Source organism: Chiloscyllium punctatum, chromosome 3, assembly GCF_047496795.1.
Source record: "Chiloscyllium punctatum isolate Juve2018m chromosome 3, sChiPun1.3, whole genome shotgun sequence".
Taxonomy (NCBI): domain Eukaryota; kingdom Metazoa; phylum Chordata; class Chondrichthyes; order Orectolobiformes; family Hemiscylliidae; genus Chiloscyllium; species Chiloscyllium punctatum.
In genome coordinates, this window is record NC_092741.1 from 26,963,886 (window position 1) to 26,975,781 (window position 11,896).

The 11,896-nt window shown below is 45.8% G+C and overlaps 1 non-coding gene across 1 annotated transcript; it reads right to left on the minus strand.

Annotated features, from left to right (window-relative positions):
• Nucleotides 1-476: 476 nt before the first annotated feature.
• Nucleotides 477-595, minus strand: LOC140470873 (5S ribosomal RNA). The gene has a single exon (XR_011956779.1). It is a non-coding gene; the product is annotated as a 5S ribosomal RNA (ribosomal RNA).
• Between the last annotated feature and the right edge of the window lie 11,301 nt (nt 596-11,896).

Sequence of the window (11,896 nt, forward strand, 5' to 3'; positions counted from 1 at the left end):
CATCCAAGGAGCAGGAGAATCGACGTTTCGGGCATGAGCCCTACTTCAGGAATGAGGAAGGTGTGCCAAGCAGGCTAAGGTAAAAGGGAGGGAGGAGGGACTTGGGGGAGGGGCGTTGGAAATGCGATAGGTGGAAGGGGGCAAAGGTGAGGGTGTTAGGTCGGAGTAGGAGTGGGGGCGGAGAGGTCAGAAGACGATTGCAGGATAGGAAGGTGGTTAGAGGCCAACTCCTGCACCTATTGTCTATTGTCCTCCTTTCCTGACTGCCAGCCGCAGACAGCGTGCAGCCCCAATCCCTTTCTTTCCGTCTTTCTTGCTGATTTTGGCAGCGCTCCGCTCTCCTCCCCTCCCTGTCTCGTGCCTGCAGGAGACTGATGCCAGGCACAGCGGCAGCAAAAATAACCTGTCGCTGCATTGCGTGCGTGGCCCAACACGAGTGCAGAGGGGTGACTTGAGCAGCCCCAGCTGGCGGAAAAAGCCTACTGCACCTGGTATTCCCAGGCGGTCTCCCATCCAAGTACTAACCAGGACGGAGTCTGCTTAGCTTCCGAGATCAGACGAGATCGGGCGTTTTCAGACTAGTATGGCCGCAGGCGCTGGCTCCTGCCTTTTCTCCCCACTTCAAGGCGTGCTGGCCAGCCACATTTTCTTTGCTGCTCTTTCTCTTGATCCCCTTTGTTTTTTTTTATCTCTCTTTTCTCTTTGCTCTTCGTCCTCCGTGCATGCTTCCCTCCCTCCCTCCAGCTAGCCCTTGCCCACCAGGCTCCTGTCATCTCCCACATCCCCACACAGGCCAACTGCAAGACCTCCCCCTGCTTCATAGGGCTGCAGCCTGCATTCTCTCATCCTTCCACACTCCTCCACGCCTCCATTTCGGAATGGCAGGCAGTGACCAGTGGGGTACCGCAGGGATCAGTACTGGGACCGCAGCTTTTTACAATATATGTTCATGATATAGAAGATGCTATTAGCAATAACATTAGCAAATTTGCTGATGATACTGAGCTGGGTGGCAGGGTGAAATGTGATGAGGATGTTAGGAGATTACCGGGTGACCTGGACAAGTTAGGTGAGTGGTCAGATGCATGGCAGATGCACTTTAATGTGGATAAATGGATGCTTATCCACTTTGGTGGCAAGAACAGGAAGGCAGATTACTACCTAAATGGAATCAATTTCGGTCAAGGGACAGTACCGAGAGATCTGGGGGTCCTTGTACACCCCTCTGCACTCATGTTGGGCCACGCACGCAATGCAGCGACAGGTTATTTTTGCTGCCGCTGTGCCTGGCATCAGTCTCCTGCAGGCAGGAGACAGGGAGGGGAGGAGAGCGGAGCGCTGCCAAAATCAGCAAGGTGGCGGAAATGTCGGCGGATGATTTGGTTTGTGCGAAGGTTTGTAGGGTGGAAGGTGAGCACCAGGGGCGTTCTGTCCTTGTTACAGTTGGAGGGGTGGGGTCTGAGGGCGGAGGCGTGGGATGTGGACAAGATGCGTTGGAGGGCATCTTTAACCACGTGGGAAGGGAATTTGCGGTCTCTAAAGAAGGAGGCCATCTGGTGTGTTCTGTGGTGGAACTGGTCCTCCTGGGAGCAGATCCGGCGGAGGCGGAGGAATTGGGAATACGGGATGGCATTTTTGCAAGAGGTAGGGTGGGAAGAGGTGTAATCCAGGTAGCTGTGGGAGTCGGTGGGTTTGTAAAAAAATGTCAGTGTCAAATCGGTCGTCATTAATGGAGATGGAGAGGTCCAGGAAGGGGAGGGAGGTGTCAGAGATGGTCCAGGTAAATTTAAGGTCAGGGTGGAATGTGTTGGTGAAGTTGATGAATTGCTCAACCTCCTCGCGGGAGCACGAGATGGCGCCAATGCAGTCATCAATGTAGCGGAGGAAGAGGTGGGGAGTGGTGCCGGTGTAATTACGCAAGATCAACTGCTCTATGTAGCCAACAAAGAGACAGGCATAGCTGGGGCCCATACATGTGCCCATGGCTACCCCATTGGTTTGGAGGAAGTGGGAGGATTCAAAGGAGAAATTGTTAAGGGTGAGGACCAGTTCAGCCAAACGAATGAGTGTGTCAGTGGAAGGGTACTGTTGGGGACGTCTGGAGAGGAAAAAACGGAGGGCTTGGAGGCCCTGGTCGTGGCAGATGGAGGTGTAGAGGGATTGGATATGCATGGTGAAGATGAGGCGGAGGTGGAGGGCATGGGTGGCTTCAGCGGTGTAGAGGTCAGTGCGCCAGACCTCTATCCGCTGGCTTGATGGTGAGGTTGGGATTGGAGCAGAGGGATTTGGAGGGCTGGAGCCCTACCTACCTTGACACTGTCCTATCCCCCCTAGTCCAGGAACTCCCCACATACGTTCGAGACACCACCCACGCCCTCCACCTCCTCCAAGACTTCCGTTTCCCTGGCCCCCAATGCCTCATCTTCACCATGGATATCCAATCCCTCTAATCCTACCAACTAAGGACTTTGTGTCCCCTCCTTGCTGCTCTTAGCTCTCTCTTCAGATCCTTCCTGGCTACCTTATAACTCTCAATCGCCTCAATTGAACCTTCACGCCTCATCTTTACATAGGCTGCCTTCTTCCCTTTAATAAGGGATTCCAATTCCGTATTAAACCACGGCTCCCTCACACGACCCTTTCCCCCCTGCCTGACAGGTACATACTTATCAAGGACACTCAATAGTTGCTCCTTGAACAATCTCCACATATCAATTGCGCCCTTGCCTTGGAGCCTATTTTTCCAAGCCACACATCCTAAGTCATGCCTCACCGCATCATAATTTCCCTGTCCCCAGCTATAACTCTTGCCCTGCAGTGCACACTTATCCCTCTCCATCACTAGAGTAAAAGTCACTGAATTGTGGACACTGTCCCCAAAGTGCTCACCTACCTCCAACTCTAACACCTGGCCTGGTTCGTTACCCAGAACCAAATCCAGTATGGCCTGACCTCTTGTCGGCCTGTCTACATATTGTGTCAGGAAACCCTCCTGCACACATTGGACAAACACCGACCCATCGAATGTACTCGAGCTATAGCTTTCCCAGTCAATATCAGGAAAGTTAAAGGCCCCCATAACAACCACCCTATTACTTTCACTCTTCTCCTGAATCATCCTCGCAATCCTTTCTTCTACATCTCTCGGACTATTAGGAGGCCTGTAGAAAACTCCTAACAGGGCGACCTCACCTTTCCTATTCCTAACCTCAGCCCAAACTACCTCAGATGGCGAGTCTTCATCCATCGTCCTTTCCACCGCTGTAATACTATCTTTGACAAGCAATGCCATACCTCCCCCTCTTTTACCCCCACCTCTGGCCCTACTAAAACATTTAAACCCTGGAACCTGCAACAGCCAATCCTGTCCCTGTTCTACCCATGTCTCCTGCGCGCTTTTACAGGGAAAAAAAAAATCTACCCAGGTAAGCTTGCGCTACACCAGCTTCCGGGTCCCGGCTGCCCCTCTGCTCATCATCACTTCCCCCTGCTGCTCCCGCTCTTTCTGTGAAGAGAAAAAAAAACACCGCTGCCCGCTACCGGTGAGTAATTTTAAAATAAACTGTCTTACCTTAGCTGTAGCCTTCCAGGTTTGTTTAAACTCAGCTGCTGCTCGCACTCAAAATCAATGTGGATAACACGTACAGGGAGATGTTCACACTGCAGGCTCATATTCCGCTGGCAGAAAGGGAATAGGTGACCACCAAGCAGAACAAGGGGATTCGTGCAGGTACCCCTCATGACTACTTCCTGCAAAAGAGATACTTCAGATCCCACAGTTCACAGTGGAGCACAAGATAGGAGGAGAGAGCTTGCAGATGCAATAGCTATCAGGGATTCATTTGTAAAGGAAGAGAGATGTTTCTCTGGCAAGAAATGAGATGCCATGATTGTACGTCACTTCCCTGCTGTTTGGGTCAAGGATGTCAGAGTGACTACAAGACATCCTGGAGGAGGAGGGTGAACAGCCAATCATGGTACACATTGGTCCCAAATGACAAGAGGATAAAATATGGGATGAGGTCCTAAAAGTAGAATATGGGGAGTTAGAAAGTAAGTTGAAACATATGACCTTAAAAAGGTAGTGATGTTGAGATCATCATCATTACCACATTCTAGTCAGAGTACAGTATATTTTAATTGAAGACATGTTAGAAAGATGATGCAAGGGGAGGGTTGTGAACTCCTGCGACATTAAGACTGTTTCTGGGTAAATGACACCAGTACAAACTGGACAGGTTACACCTAGTCTGTTATCTCAGCTCTAGGACACCTTGCAGGACTTCCTCAGGGTAGTAACCTCGGCCCAAACATATTCCATTGGTTCATCAAAACCCTCTCTCCATTGTAAAAGTCAAAAGCAGGTATATAATCACTGATAATTCCATGAAGTCCAGCACCATTTGCGACTCCTCAGATACTGAAACAGCCCATGGCCAACACAGCAAGACCTGTGCAGTATCCAGGCTTGGACCGACAAGTAATATTCAATACAAATGATAGGCAACAGAGAGAATACAAACACTGTCCCTTCACATTCAATAGTATACCATCTCAGAATCCCCCATTATCTACATCCTGGGGGTTACCATTGACAGGAAACTCAACTGGACTAGTGAAAAGACTACTGTGCGAAAGCAAGGACTGCAGATGCTGGGGATTAGACGCGAGTCTGGTGCTGGAAAAGCACAGCAGGTCAGGTAGCATCCAAGGAGGAGGAGAATCGATGTTTCAGGCAAAGGTTCTTCATCAGCATGATTACAGTGCTATAAGAACAGGTCAGATGCTAGGTATCCTGCAACAAATAACTCACCTCTTGACTCCTCAAAGCCTGTCCACCATCCACAAAGGCAAAAGTCAGTAATGTGATGGAATATTTCCCATTTGCCTGGCAAGGGCAGCTCCAATAACAACAAGTTTGCCACCATCCAAGACAACGCAGTTTAGTTCAGTGGCACCACATCCACAAGCATCCAATCCCACCACCACTGACACATAGTTGCAACAGTGCGTACTATCCACAAGATGCACTGCAGGGAATCACCAAAAATCCTGAGATAACAAAATAAAATAAAATAAGAACTGCGATGCTGGAAATAGAAACAGAAATGGAAAGTTCTGGAGAAACTCAGCAGGTCAGACAGTATCTGTGGAGAGTAAAACCAGAGTTAACATTTCAAGTCCAGTAACCCTTTATCACATTACTTTTCCACAGGTGTTTTCAAACCTGCTGAGTTTTTCCAGATATGATTTTGTTCCTTCACACCTTCCAAACCCATGACCTCTGACCTGCAAAGAGAAGGGTGGCAGATATGAAGAAATCAGCAGCACCTGTAAATTCCCCTTCAAGCCACTCACCATCCTGAATAGTAGAGAAAAAAAATAAAAATCGCTGTTCTTTCAGTTTTCCCAAATCAAATTCCCAAAACACCCTTCCTAGCGCGATTGTCTGCATATCTACACCAAACAGACAGAAGTAGTCTGGAAGTCAGCTAAATGCCATCTCAAGGACGACTGGGGATGGATCCACACACCCCTCCTCACGTCTAGTGATCATCACTTCACAAAATACTTGAGCTGTGACCTAACACCGGGGGTTGACAAAGGTTCAGCACTACTTCCCTCCATTTATACTCCATACATCTAGTATGGAAGCTCAAAGTCCCACATGCTTCCTTAATATGTGCTGCCTCCTTCAATGAGGAGTGTACCTCAGAGCTCCCTGTTCCTGCACACTCTTCAGAACTGTACCACTCCATCAATAAGTACTCCCAACATTCCTTCTCTGAAAGTACCTCACCTCACACGTCTGTCCTAAATTCCATCTGCCGCATGTCTGCCCATTCTAAGAGGTCATTGATTAAATTCCTGTAGCTGGGATTGAACTGAATGGTGGAGCGTTCAGTGACCCGATTGACTGTTACCTGTTCATATCGTCCTGATAATCTACTCAGATCCAGGCAGGTTTGGTCACACGAAATGAGAATTACACGTCTATATTCATATTGCAGGGCAGTTGATAGAAAAGTATAAGAGAAACATGAAGAACAAGTGCTTGAATTCCTGAAGGATTTGGAAGATGACAACCAAACCTTTGAAGCAAGAAATTCTTCACAATTTCTTTAGCTTTTATTGATACTTCCAAAACATTTATTTTCTGTAAGGTTCTGTTCCCTTTACAGACAGAAATAGAAAAATGTGCTTCCCTGTCTGAAACTATTTTAAATCATTTGCAAAGTACATATAGATTTTTACATAGAATAGTGTGTGGAATTACGGTCTCCTTATCTAAGGAAGGACTTATTTACTGTTGGGATTTGGATGCTCCATGAAATTCCAGAGTAAGAAAGTTTGTGTCAGAAAATAACCTTCCTACAAAAGGAAGGCAACACTAAATCCAAACCAGAAAGAATGATTGCACAATAAAAAGGTTCAGGTGAATACTAAACATTCCACTCATTGAGTGATACTACATTTCACAGATTGAGGGCATCTGGGTCTCTCTATCAATTCCTGAACACCTAACATTCTTTGAACTGGATCTGTTGACTCAAAGTATTTTGATGTTTCAGCTTAAGTCAGTTTAACTTGTATACACCGTCTTGCAGCGTGAACGCTTCAACTTTAATTTCTGTCTACTTCAACTCCTGTCACTAAATCTTACTGATTGCCTCTCTCGCTTTCTCCTCTTCCTCTCTCTATAGGAGATGCTATTCTAAGAACTTCCTGAAAGATTATTTTATATCATTTTCTCTACAGGCAGCTAACATTAGTCTGAACATAGGATTTTAATACTGATCGAAGACACACAACCTGGATTTCTTATGGAAAATCCTCATCCATCTCCATTACTTCATCTATGACAATGGATCATCAACTGATAATGCTACTGCCAGAGTGCTATGATTAACTTCAACCTTTCTCTCTCAGCAAGAGTTCCTTTTTGTAAGAGTGCTCTTGACAAGACCCCTGGCACACTCACCCTTTTATATCCCCTTCTCTGTCCTGCCTGAAAACTGTCCAGGGATGTTGAGCTGCCATCCTTACCTCTCTTTTAGCCAAATTCCCATGATAGCAATTATAAATAAAGTAAGGGGTACAATTCTGAAGGAAGGGAAGCAGCTTGGGGACCTAGGTCTTTGTAGTTTGTTGCCTGCCTCATGAACAGTCATTGCATTCCCCTTCAGGGTAAGTACGTCCTTCCTTAAGTAAAGGGACCAAAAGACTATGATCCCACATATATCACTGAAATGAGAGATTCGGACTCTTCGCTCCCATTGTAGTGAAGATCAGCATGCTCTTGGTTTTCCTGAGTTTGCTGAATGTATACATGAACTTCCTGCAGTTCATGTAGGAGGACATCCAGGCCACTCAAATTTTCCAGTTACTCAACAATACAAATTATTCCACTCGTTATATTTTTTTTCCATATTTGGCTCAGTTCACATTTCACTAAATTCTATGCCATCTGCTACATGCCTGTTTACTCCCTCAATCTAATATGGAGGAACCATGTGGTCATCCAGCCACACATTAACCAGACATTAGGTTCTAACTCTGGTCACTGACTATCCCTGAGAGCAGACCTGGATGATCTTGCTCCTTTAAATACAAAAAAATTGCTCAGTGTTTCTGATTCATTCCTGACCAACCACCTCTGTGAGGCATTGGTGATATCAGTTTTAAAACTTCACACAACAGGTACGCAGGATTAAATTCAATCATACATGGGGTGCTGGGTTCTTCATTGGGAACTTAAAAAAGGTGCTGCTGGAAAAGCGCAGGTCAGGCAGCAAAGTAACAGGAGAATCGACATTGCGGACATCAGCCCTTCTTCAGGAATGACCGAAACGTCGATTCTCCTGTTCCTTTGACGCTGCCTGACCTGCTGCGCTTTTCCAGCAACATATTTTTAAGCTCTGATCTCCAGCATCTGCAGTGCTCACTTTCTTCATTGGGAAGCAGGGATTAAATGTTCTTCTCTAATCTTATTTAAATGAATCAATTGCATACAAGCTGAGACAGGGATGGTGCGGATGATGGATTAGACTTCTGTTCAACCTCAGTCATGTTGGGTCAGAATGTTTCACATTGATGTGGTAAGAGCTCATTGACAGTGGGAGGGATTACAGAACTTAGTTGTTTGAGGTTGGTCAGTGTTGGAACTGCCCTGTGGAGTATTCCTGCATGGAATGGATTTGTATCCCATCAATACGCATTGTTGTGATCCTTTTGTAATGATGTCCCACCTTTATCTGAAAGTCAGTGACACACGAGAATCACAAAGGCACTTTAAATAAACATCAGATGACGTACAACAGTCAGCTTTGAGCTGTAGTGCCTGAGGTCAGAGGTTTCATTTGTGGAACTCTGCAGCACAAGGGAAGGGGGCAGGAGAGTGGGAGATTACATTGAGGCTCAGAACCAGGAGGGGTCAGTGAGGAGGAAGAAGAGGGATGGGGAGTTGAGCCTGGAGGGATGAGAGCGCCTTGCAAATAAAAAACAGCCAGACAAGGCCAAATTAAAAGAAAGCAGAAAGAACATGTACCCATGCTCATCATTGGGGGTACTTTAAATTTGAACTGAACGACCTAGAAACTAGGAAGGAAGAAAGAGAGGGTGGAAGTGGGGTCACTGCCACCAGGAACAATAGGTCAGGGTGAAAATTCCACCCCCTCTGGGTAGTAGAATATTCCTTTTCCTGCCATTCCTAACAAGCAGGCTTTGGAAATGGTGGTAGGGATGAGGAGAAAGGCTGTTTCTCAATCCAATTCAGCTTTACTCAGGTCAGTGCAGGTTCAGAAAACAGCTGGATCCAGATGAGGAAAGACAAGTGAAAGTTTTGGGAATCAGGAGTGAAGGAGCTTCAAACTGGTCCTTAAAACAGAGAAAGAATCCCAACATGAAATTAGAATCCAATGACAATAAAATTCAGCTTCAGATCTCTCCCACCAGAGCTCAAAACACACAATATAGACTGACTGAATGGGTTTGAAGAAATGATCTATTCCAATAGGATTCCTGTTAACAGGCGGTTCACAGGCTTCTCATGTGGAGGGAAGAAGCCATTGTCTTTAAGCCAGTGTTTATTTGTGTTTTTGTAACTGCTCTTATTGGTCTCACTGTCAAATATATATATAAAAAAAAGGGTGATGCATCACAACACTTGGTCTCCTGATCAATTCTTACTGAAGGAAATCCAAGTCATTGATCCAATGTTTATTATTAGATACAAAAACTTCCACATTTCAGTGAAATAATTGTGTTGAAATATTTCAGAGTAAAATAGCTAATGAGATCAAAGAGAGTGCAAAATAGAGTCAGAGTCATACAGCATGGAAACAGACCCTTCGGTCTAACCTGTCCATGCCGACCAGATATCCCAACCCAATCTAGTCCCACCTGCCAGCATCCGGCCCATATCCCTCTAAACCCTTCCTATTCATATACCCATCCAAATGCCTCTTCAATGTTGTAATTCTACCAGCCTCCACCACTTCCTCTGGCGGCTCATTCCATACATGTACCACCCTCTGTGTGGTAAAGTTGCCCGTAGGTTTCTTTTATATCTTTCCCATCTCACCCTAAACCTATGCCCTCTAGTTCTGGACTCCCCGACCCCAGGGAAAAGACTTTGCCTATTTACCCTATCGATGCTCCTCATAGAGGTTTACAAAATTATGGTCATCCCTCAGCCAACATTCCAGGGAAAACAGCCCTAGTGGTTTCAGGTTAAACATGGGCAAGGAATCCGCCTGCTGATTTCATATGCAGTCCTCCCTCAGCTAATGAATCAGCATTCCTCAATATTGAACAACACTTGGAGGAAGCACTGAGGATGGCAAGAACACAAAATATACTGAGTGGGGCATTTGGAGGTCCATCACCAACAGTGGCTCAGCAGCAGCACTATTGATTGAGCTGATCAGGTGCTAAAGGACATAGCTGCTAGACTGGCTCTGCGGCAGGTGGGGAGGAAACCAACAAGGAAAAACATACTTCACCTCATCCTTACCAATCTGCCAGGTGCAAATGCATTTGTCCATGACAGGATCGGTAAGAGCGACTACTACACAGCCCTTGTGCAGAAGAAGTCTCACCTTCACATTGAGAATAACCTCCATCTTATTGTGTGGCACTATCACCATGCTAGGTGCTGTGGGCCATCTTATAAGGATGCCTCTCAACTGCCTACACTTCAGCCTTTATTTAAAACCCAGACCTTCTATACCCATCAACATCCTGGTTAATCTCTTCTGAGCCCTCTCCAGCTTAATAATATCCTTCCCACAACTGGGTGACCAGAACTGGATACTGTATTCCACAAGTGGCTAGATCTGGACAATATCCAGGCTTGAACTGACAAGTGGCAAGTGACATTTGCGCCACACAAATGCTAGGCTACGACCATCATCAAGAGACAATCTAATCACTACCCCTTGACATTCAACAGTGTTACCATAATTTAATCCCCGACTATCAACCTTCTGGGTGCTATCATCGACCAGAAACTCAGTTGTACTCACCAGAAAAACACAATGGCTACAAAAGCAGGTCAGGCCTCCAGTCAAAAAAAAAAACAAACCTCTACCACCACCATCTGTCTCCTACCCTCAAATCAATTTTATATCCAACGGGCTAGCTCCACCTGGATTCCATGTGGTGTAATCTTGCTAACCAGTCTACCATACAGAACTTTGTTGAATACGCTGAAGTCCAGAAACAACATTTACCTCACTGCCTTCATTATTCTTTGTCACCTCTTCAAAGTACTCAATCAGGTTTCTTAATACATGAGAGAGCTTTATAGGCAAGTCTCAATCTCTGCAGAATCTTATTTAACTTCACTTAATATAGGTATTGGGGAACAAAGACATCTCAACAACCAGTCTCTCAATAAAGAAGATATGGGTTGGAATTAGCATTGAAAAAAAAACAGCTTCACAGTGTGACTGAGCTGATCCAAGTTACACAGAAATCCATGCAGAATGTCACATACTCTGGTATTTTGAATACAATTCCAAATATAAAATATTCAGATGCTTTTAAATATGCACACATCCTGTCAATATTCTACATCCCTCTTCCAGTCCTAAAGGTAGATGACCTGAAGGCAGTACTGTAACATCATTGGGCGAGTGGGTTTAGTGTCCCAGAACCCGGTCGACAAATTAAGTTCTGAACTACTAAGCCTCATATTCAACTCCTCCCTGCCCCCAAAGAAGCCCTTAAAATGGTCAACTGAGGAACAAGGGCTGTAGTTATTTCATGTGGAACAAGTTCATTCAGTCCACCAATTGATAAACCAGTGGACCCTGCCCTTGCAATATTATTACATCGCAGGCAGTTCAGTGAAGGCTCCTTTCGGATGATGGAGGAATTGTCATATGAGCAAAGCGTAAACAGGTTGGGATTCTACTTACTGGAGTTTAGAACATGAGATAGCGAAACATATCAGATCCTGAAGGGGCGCGACAGGGCAATTGCTGAGAGGATGTGATCCTCCTGGGAGAGTCGAGGACCAAAAGGGCATAATTTCAGCAATAAAAGGATGCCAATATAAGACACAGAAGAAGGAATTTCTTTTCTTAGCAGGTTGGAATCTTTCAAACTCTTAACCATTCTGCTGTGGGGACACAGTCCTTGTGTAATAGTTAAGGCTGAGATGGATAGATACTTGATCAGTAGGGGAATCAAGGGGATAGGGAGAACAGGCAGGGAAGTGGGCCTGAGGAATGTTGGATCAGTCATGATCTTACTGAATGGTGCAGCAGGCTTGACAGGCCAAATGGTCTACTCCTGTTCCCTATGTCTGTGGACATGCTTGGGATGTGGGGCCCTGCTCAGACATCCATTGGTTCTGATTCATATCCCAATGCAGATGCCTTTTCAAAAG